Raw genomic sequence first — 9,436 nt, 5'->3', positions numbered from 1 at the left:
TGGTGCAGCCAATTGCGTGGAATAGCTTTCTCGCATGTTGTTGTGGAGAAAGATCACCCATTTGCAGGCCTGATCAAAGGTGGAGGGTCCTTGACCAACATGTGGTCGTGTAGCCTTGGATTGTGCAAGACCAAGAGAAAACAGTCCATGAAGTTCTTGTCACTCAATGTGTGCAATGTAGTTACGTAAATGTTTCCTCTAGTTTTTGTTCCAATTGGAATAGTTGGATGATGGGGCTTCATTTGGACCCATAGGGTGCAAAGCCAAGTATGAAGTCCTCTCTCATTGCTTTGAAAGTGCGTTTGTGCCGAGAGTCCAAGGACTGGAACCATTGCATTGCCTTGCCTGCAAGGGTGAGTCCAAGGAGATGATCTTTAGTTGCATCATCAAAAATTTCAAATGCCTAATAGATTTGGTTAAAGACCTCAGTGTGGAATACGACGTCTCAACCTCCGTGGAATTTTGGTAAAATTTTTAAAATTTTTGAAAAACCATATAGGTTTTGTGTGTGATGTTTTTAGGTGCAAGTATTGTGATAGTCCCCTTCCTAGAGCTGGTGCCGCTAAGCTCGAAATGTCAAGTTATGGCGCAAAGGGAGGGGTGCAAGGGTGGGGGATGGGAATAGATCTGTGGTGGATAGAGAAGAAGGTATGTGAGTGTGACCGAGGTGTCTATCCACGTTGGGGTGTATGTATGGAGGGGCCCCACTATATGAGAGATCTTAAAAAATCGTTTCGCCCTCATAGGTAAACGTGTGTGGTGTGGCAACCACATGTGAAGTGTCGCCGAAAGGAAAGGAGGCATTGGGGGCATGCAACCATGACTGAAAGGTGTCCATGGTGTGCGGGGAAGCTTAGAAAAGCTTCAGTGGTGTGTACGCAGTCCTGAAATAGGAGTTTTGGCTCTCTTTTTGCCTCACACGTGAATACACCCTTAAGGTTAAAACTGGTATTTTGAGGCGTTTTATGCGTGTAAAAATGACTCTAGTGAGTCGGGGAGGTAGAACATAAGCACCTCTAAAGATTAAGAAATTTTAAAAAAAAATTAAAGTTTTTTCCTTTTTTGGGAAATGTTTTTTTCTGGGATGGTACGTCCATATGCTTAGGTTGGTACGGTCATGGTGGCTAAGGTTGGTACCACCGTGGCTATGACTGTGGCAATTTTGTTTTGTTTTGTAAAATGTTTTTAAAACTTTCGGGGATGGTACGTCCATACGCTTAGGACCTATGGCTAAGGTTGGTATGGCCGTGGCTAAGGAAGGTGTACGACCGTGTGGCAATTTTAAAATTTTTTTGAAAGGGAAGGTACATCTATACACTTAGATTGGTACAACCATGGCTAAGGAAGGTACGTCCATTGGCAAATTTCGTTTCGGGGATGGTACGTCCATACATTTAGGTTGGTATGGCAATACGCCTAGGTTGGTATGATCGTGGCTAAGGTTGGTAAGGAAGGTACGATCGTGAAAATTTAAAAAAAACTTGAAGTTTGAAGTTTGAATTTGAATTTGAATTTCAAACTCAGAGGGAAGCGAATGGTGGGAGACAACTAAGATCCCCTCATTAATACAAGGTAGGTGAAAAAAGGCTAAAGTCAGAGGCTACATATAAATTAGTGGATTTCGACTAATTTAGAGGCACTCTAACTTAACTAATGATTAATCTTCTTAATCCCATTGTTAATCACCTTTTAACCCTCTTCTTTGCTCTCTAATTACTCCTAAATGGTGAGGAGTTTAGGGATGGGGATAATCCAAAGATGTGATCACCCCTAATTAATCTCTCTAATGAGGTCTCTAATTAACCCACTCAAAAGAGAAAAAATTAGGCAAATGAGACATAATTAGTGCTAATTCTTGCTAATTAAGGCCTAATGGGAGTTAGTAAAAATTAAGAGATAGCTTATGGTCTTTTTGGGTTTTTTGTTGGATTAGGGTTATATCTAACAATGCTAACCTATGTATGCAAAAGAAACAAGATTAGCTAAAAATTAAGAAAAATTATCTAGGTTTAAGCAAAAACCCTCTTGATTAGGCTCTCTAATGAAGAGAGTTTTTTCACTGAAACAAGTAGTAATCCTACTCTAAACACAAAGCTATGCACAAATCACAACACAAACATCAAAAATAACTATATAAAACATCAAAAATAACTATATAAAACATCAAAAAACCAAAAAATCGCATTCCATCTATTGCACAAATGGGACAATCTGTTACAAAGAGAAATTGGCTTTTATAGTTCCAAGCTTTTTCCCTCTAGGCAGCTCGAGAGTAAGTGACCCGAGGCATCCAAAACATAGTTACAAGGCTTTTCTCTATTTTTGGCCAATTGACCAAGATCCTCTTGTCTGTCCTTCAAAGCTCAATATTTGGGAGCGTCTTTAGGGTGTTTCCCTCATCAAATGATGGGATTTACAATATAGTGCCAACACCCATTACGTAAGTGTACAGACGTAGTTGTCATCGTAGGAATGTGTTAAACCAATATGTGGTTAACAAATATTTTGCATTATTTCTCAATTTATGTGATAGATGAAAGGTTATGTTAAATCTAGGATGTATATAATCTAAGGATGCAAGGGATCCATTGGTAAAGATGTACGATATAAACATAAAGGCATGAAGATTAATAGCATGGTAACTATGCATCCTCTAACAATGTAGGTCATGGGAATGAAGATCATTTGTTTGCAATAAAGCATGTGATGGGCACTATAACTTCACATAGTGAAGGAGATGGTACTTTTGGTACATGGATTCTAGTACATTAAACCATATATGTCATGGGTGAATGGTTTGATAGGAAGTTTCCCACATAAACACAAGGATATGTGGTTACTAGAGATGACACACGACAACTCATTACTCATGTTGGTAGTGTGCCATTGAACATATGCATGATGGGAGAGAGAAGACAATGTCAGATGTATTGTATGTGCCATCTAGTACATTAAACCATATATGTCATGGGTGAATGGTTTGATAGGAAGTTTCCCACATAAACACAAGGATATGTGGTTACTAGAGATGACACACGACAACTCATTACTCATGTTGGTAGTGTGCCATTGAACATATGCATGATGGGAGAGAGAAGACAATGTTAGATGTATTGTATGTGCCATCAATCACTAAGAACCTTGCATCTATGGATCCAATGGTTGAGCAAGGATTGAAAGGAAGGTTCAATGATTATATTTGTTTTGTTGAGGACTTCAATAATGGATGTATTCTCATTGTTTGCAAAGAGACACATGGAAGGAACACTATTCACTTTGGATGCAGGTATCCTAGAGTTAAAATCAACCATGTTTTCACATAGCCATGATATTGTGTAGAATATTGATATGTGGCATAAGAGAATTGGACAAGTGAATATCCAAAATCTAAAGTTTGTGGTTTCCAAAGGATGGTCAAATGTGCAGGATAAAAAGATGCAGGGGAGAAGAGAGCTTGAGCTGCAAGCACACCAAAACCCTAAAAGAGAACTCACACTCACAAAACCCTAAAAGAGAACACACAAGGTGAGAGGCTGAAAATCTTCTTCACTCAACACTCAACACACCATATACAAAGATAAGAGTACACACAATATGAAAAGGTACTCTATAGTGTGAACCCAACTAAATGAGCTGGCGCTATAACTATGCCAGTCTCTAGAATGGCTGTCACACAGCCTGTCATCCCACTGGCCGCATATCACCCATGATCTCACCAACCATGCCAGTGGTGTAAGTGTGGGGCCTATCCCCCAGGTGGGTCATCTCAGTGTCCATCGCCTCACTAGATGAGCTCGATATCTCAACACTCCCCCTCGAGCTCAACTCTAGATCAAGCTTCCTACTATGAGCCTATACATAGTAGGATCCTCCAAAATCTCTCCTGAATCTGCACTCAACTTGCCATTCTGATCCAATGGCACTGAGATAGGCTTACAGCCTGTCATACCATACTTGGACAACATGTCCACAAGCCATACTATCTCTGAAGTAATCCAATACCATGTGGTGACCTAATCACCTCAATGCCCAAGAAATATCTGAGCTCCCCTAGATCCTTTATCTCAAACTTTTGTCTAAGAAAGATCTTTACATCAAAGATCTCTACATCATGGTCCCCCGTAATGATCAGGTCATCTACATAGATGACAACAAGCACAACCCCTCTATCACTGTGTCTCACATACAGCAAGAAATCTACATTGGCTACATGAAAGATAATAGTGACAAGATATTCAAAAATCTTGTCAAATCATGCTCTTGGTGCTTGTTTTAAGCCATACAAGGCTTTCTTCAACCTGCACACATGCTCGGAGGTGACTCACATCCTCATAACCAAGTGGCTGCAACATATACACCTCTTCCTGCAAATCCCCATGCAAGAATGCATTCCTTCACTCTCCCAAATATTTGTAGCTTTGCATTCATGGCTTCCATAGCCTTCTTTATACCAGGTGTTCTCATAGCTGGTATCCCAAGATCCTCATTAAGGTTCATCTCTGAGCCACTAGACTCTCCATCAACAGGAGAATGCCCTGCAGAAATGTTAGGCATACTAAGGGGCTCAACCACTTTCTCTTTGCCTTTATGTGATGTACTAATCACATTTGCAAGACTGGTATTATAACGTAGCCTGCCACTCCATGGTCTATCAACTCAACCACTAGATGAGGACTCTCCTGGACCACTCAAAGACTGTGATTGCTGACTTGCATTCTGAGCAACCACATTTTCACTCACATCAGCCCCAACATCTTCTTTTTCAGTAGCATACCAGCTGCTCATCTCATAAAAAACAACATCCCTGCTTACCCTCAACTCACGTGTAGCAAGGTTATAACACCTCTATCCCTTTTGCTCAAGGGAATACCCAATAAACACACATTTTTTAGCTTTTGGATCCAGCTTAGTTCTCAGCTCATCTGGCACATGCATATATACAATGCATCCAGATGAGACAAATCAAGTTTTGTGCCAGTAAACCTCTCCTCTGAAGTTACATCATGTATGGATGCAGTTGGAGTCTTGTTCATGATGTAAATGCTATAGAAATAGCCTCAGCCCAATAGCTATGTGGCATATTCTTCTCTCCCATCAATGCTCGCGCAATCTCAACAATGTGCCTGCTTTTTCGCTCAGCAACTCCATTTTGCTGCGGAGTGTATTTGGATGTAAACTGTCTCCGAATACCATTCTTCTTCAAAAATTTAGAGAACTCATTGGAGAAGTACTCTCCCCCTCCATCTGACCTTAGGCACTTTACATATTTCCATGTTTGCTTTTTAACCATAACTCTGAAATTTTGAAAATGAGTGAACACCTCACCCTTCTCCTTCATGAAGGATACCCACACTTTCCTTGTGTGATCATCAATAAATGTCACATAATACCTGTAGCCTCCCATAGACATGGTCATCATAGGACCCCATACATCTGAATGCACAACATCTAATGCATTTCTGCTCACATTTTTGTCACATGGAAATACATGCTTTGTTTGCTTTCCAAATTGGCATGCTTCACATATTTTCTGCATACCTTCAACTTTAAACTTTGGCAGCCCTGTCACGATTCTGCATAGACTTCTTTCTCTGCACATTCACATGTCCAATTCTTTTATGACAAATGTCTATGTCTGCAACAATTCTTGAACCATTTGCAAACATCGCAGCACTCACTTCAGGCATGTTTACATTCAATGTAAACATTCTACCCACTCTGTTACCTTTTGCAGCCAACTTGCACTTGTCTTTATTAAAGTCTTCAACATAGCAGCCATCAAGGTTAAACCAAACTTGCAAACCCTCCTCAATCATCTGGCCAACTGAAACCAGATTCTTTGTTATGTTCGGAACATGAAGTACATCTGCAAGGTACTTCACTTTGCCATCCTGCATAGATAATGGCACATCTCCAACATGGGAAATTGGATGAGTAGTGTCATCCCCTGTTTCCACAAAACTTAGTCTTTCAAGGTTTTTCATCTCCTTGAACCACTCCCCATGACTTGTCATGTGGTTCGAAGCACCTGAATCAACGTACCATACATCATCTTTATGTGTTGCTTTAACATTTTCAGACATGGCATTAACAACATGCTGCATAACAAACAACCTTTCATTATCGTGATTGTTTTTGCTCAAGGATGCATAGTTGTTTTGTTGCAATTTCCCATTTTGCATGTTAGCCTGCTTCTTATAACAATCTACCTACACATGTCCAGGCTTACCATAATAAAAGCATCCACGTGTATCATTATACTACCTTTGCCAATTTCCACGACCTATTTGACTCCCCCTGCCTCTGAATTAGGCTCTTCCACCTGTGTGTTATTGTTGTTGTGAATTCTGGGACTGTTGTTGCTACTGCTGCTGGCCATAATTTTTATTACCCATTTGGCCACCTCCTTGGCCACGTCCATGGCCTCCTCTACCTCGTCCTCTTCCTGAACTTGTGTAGAAGGATTGTTGCTCTGAACTATTTTTGTTTTGTGAAGACTGTTGGTCTTCACCCAAGCTCTTCTCTTCTATAATCAATATAGACACCAAATCTGTGAAATTGGGAATGTTTTCTCGAGTCTGAATAGGTGTGTGGAATGCCTTGTATTGTGGCCCGAGACTATGTAGATAGACTTCCACCTTATCATCATCATCTATTGAAACGCCAATAGATGCAAGGCATTCCACAATACCCTTGATCTTCAATGCATAGTCATTCACAAACATACTCTTTTTCCCCACAGTATGAAGCTCATTCTTCAATTGTATCTTTCATGCCTTGGTATTCGTTTCATAGAGTTTTACCAAGGTGTCCCACGTCTCCTTGGGGGACATGGCATCCTATATGTGCCCAATCATGGTGCCATGTATATTGATAGAGCGCCAATACATAACTTTTCTGGCTCCTTGGTTCCAATCCTTGAACTCTTTCATATCTGTAGCAGTCGGATTGATCTTCGGTATCTCCAGTGCCTCTTCATACTCACCTTCTATATAGTCCCAGTAACCCTTTCCCATCTGGAAATTTGTCAACCTAAACCTCCAAGCATGGAAGTTGTTCTTGTCAAGCTTCTCAGCAAAACAATCTGGTTTATGCCATCATTTGACATCTTTCCAGACACACAAATTTACCAGAAACAGCACTCTGGTTTGTCCTGCACAAACTCTTGTATTTTCTGCAGAAGTGGTACTATACTACACACTCAAATGTCACAACCAGTGACCTCAATGTGCATACATACACCCAATGGAAACTGTTGACCTCCTTGTAGCACACAGAATGTCTGCACAACCAATTTGTCTTCCTGCATTTCTTAAAACAAAGTTTTGTAGAGAATCGATGACTTACCCACAGTGCTCGAAATCGCCTGCTTTCCAAAAAACGGAGGTCCTAACGCGCCCGAAACACATTTTCAGCTCGAAAAAATTTAGTTCGGTATGATGGAATATTTTCCCTATAGCTTTACTCTCGTGAAGAAAGCTCCTCAATTAGAGATCGTTTGCCGGTGCCTCCCATAGATCTCCCAACAAGGGTGTAGTTGCCAACACAAATAGGGAAGAATAGATGAAGCTCTTACCCTTGTACCGCTTCCTATGCTTCTCTTGCTTGCAGCTCAGCCCTTAGCATGAACCAGGCTCTGATACCATGAAAAGATGCAAGGGAGAAGAGAGCTTGAGCTCTTGCAAGCATACACACACTCACAAAACCCTAAAAGAGAACACACAAGGTGAGAGGCTGAAAATCTTCTTCTTCTTCCCTCAACACTCAACACACCATATACAAAGATAAGAGTACACACAATATGAAAAGGTACTCAACCAAATACATACTAGGGTTCTCTATAGTGTGAACCCAACTAAATGAGCTGGTGTTATAACTATGCGAGTCTCTAAAATAGAACAGAATAGTTATAGGACAGAATAGTTACCCTATAGCTTTACTCCCGCAAAGAAATTTCTTTACTCCCGCAAAGAAATTTTATCCGATAGGACAGAATAGTTGCCCTATAGATTTACTCCCGCGAAGAAAGCTCCTTAATCAGAGATCGTTTGCCGGTGCCTCCCGTAGAGCTCTCGACAAGGGTGTAGTCGCCAACACAAATAGGGAAGAGTAGATGAAGCTCTTACCTTTGTACCACTTCCGATGGTTCTCTTGCTTGCAACTCAGCCCTTAGCATGAGCCAGGCTGCTCTGATACCATGAAAAGATGCAGGGGAGAAGAGAGCTCGAGCTCTTGCAAGCACACACACACTCACAAAACCCTAAAAGAGAACACACAAGGTGAGAGGCTGAAAATCTTCTTCTTCTTCACTCAACAATCAACATACCATATAAAAGGATAAGAGTACACACAATATGAAAAGGTACTCAACCAAATACATACTAGGGTTCTCTATAGTGTGAACCCAACTAAATGAACTGGCGCTATAACTATGCCAGTCTCTAGAATAGGACAGAATAGTTATAGGACATAATAATTGCCCTATAGCTTTACTCCCATGAAGAAATTTTATCCAATAGGATAGAATAGTTGCCCTATAGCTTTACTCCCGTGAGCGAAGAAAGCTCCTCAATCAGAGATTGTTTGCCGGTGCCTCCCATAGAGCTCCCGACAAGGGCGTAGTTGCCAACACAAATAGGGAAGAGTAGATGAAGCTCTTACCCTTGTACTGCTTCCTATGCTTCTCCTACTTGCAGCTCAGTCCTTAGCATGAACCAGGCTCTGATACCATGAAAAGATGCAGGAGAGAAGAGAACTTGAGCTCTTACAAAGCACACACACACTCACAAAACCCTAAAAGAGAACACACAAGGTGAGAGGCTGAAAATCTTCTTCTTCTTCACTCAACACTCAACACACCATATACAAAGATAAGAGTACACACAATATGAAAAGGTACTCAACCAAATACATACTAGGGTTCTCTATAGTGTGAACCCAACTAAATGAGCTAGCACTATAACTATGCCAGTCTCTAGAATGGTTGTCACACAGCCTATCATCCCACTAGCCGCATATCACCCATGATCTCACCAACCAGGCCAGTGGTGTAAGTGTGGGGCCTATCCCCCAGGTGGGTCAGTGTCCACCACCTCACTAGATGAGCTCGATATCTCAACACAAGAGGCCTTTGGAAATCATTGATGGTGATATTTAGGGTCCAGTACAAACCCTATCATAAATGGTTGCAGGGTATTATGTCACCTTCATTTTGATGAATAGTAGAATAACATGGATCTACTGCTCGAGGAAAAAATATGAATCATTTAGGAAGTTCATAGAGTTCCAAGCATATGTTGAGAAGTAATATCGATAGTGGATCAAATGTTTGAGGATAGATGGTAGAGGTGAGTTCGCCCTATGTGCATTTGATGATTTCTTGAAAGATCATGGGATATGAAGGTAACTTACATGTAGGTGTACATCTCAATAAAAA

Source organism: Cibotium barometz, chromosome 1 (genome assembly GCF_041138505.1).
Source record: "Cibotium barometz isolate CiBa-2024 chromosome 1, ASM4113850v1, whole genome shotgun sequence".
Taxonomy (NCBI): domain Eukaryota; kingdom Viridiplantae; phylum Streptophyta; class Polypodiopsida; order Cyatheales; family Cibotiaceae; genus Cibotium; species Cibotium barometz.
The sequence above is the reverse complement of the archived record's forward strand: the minus strand, read 5'-3'. Positions refer to the sequence as shown.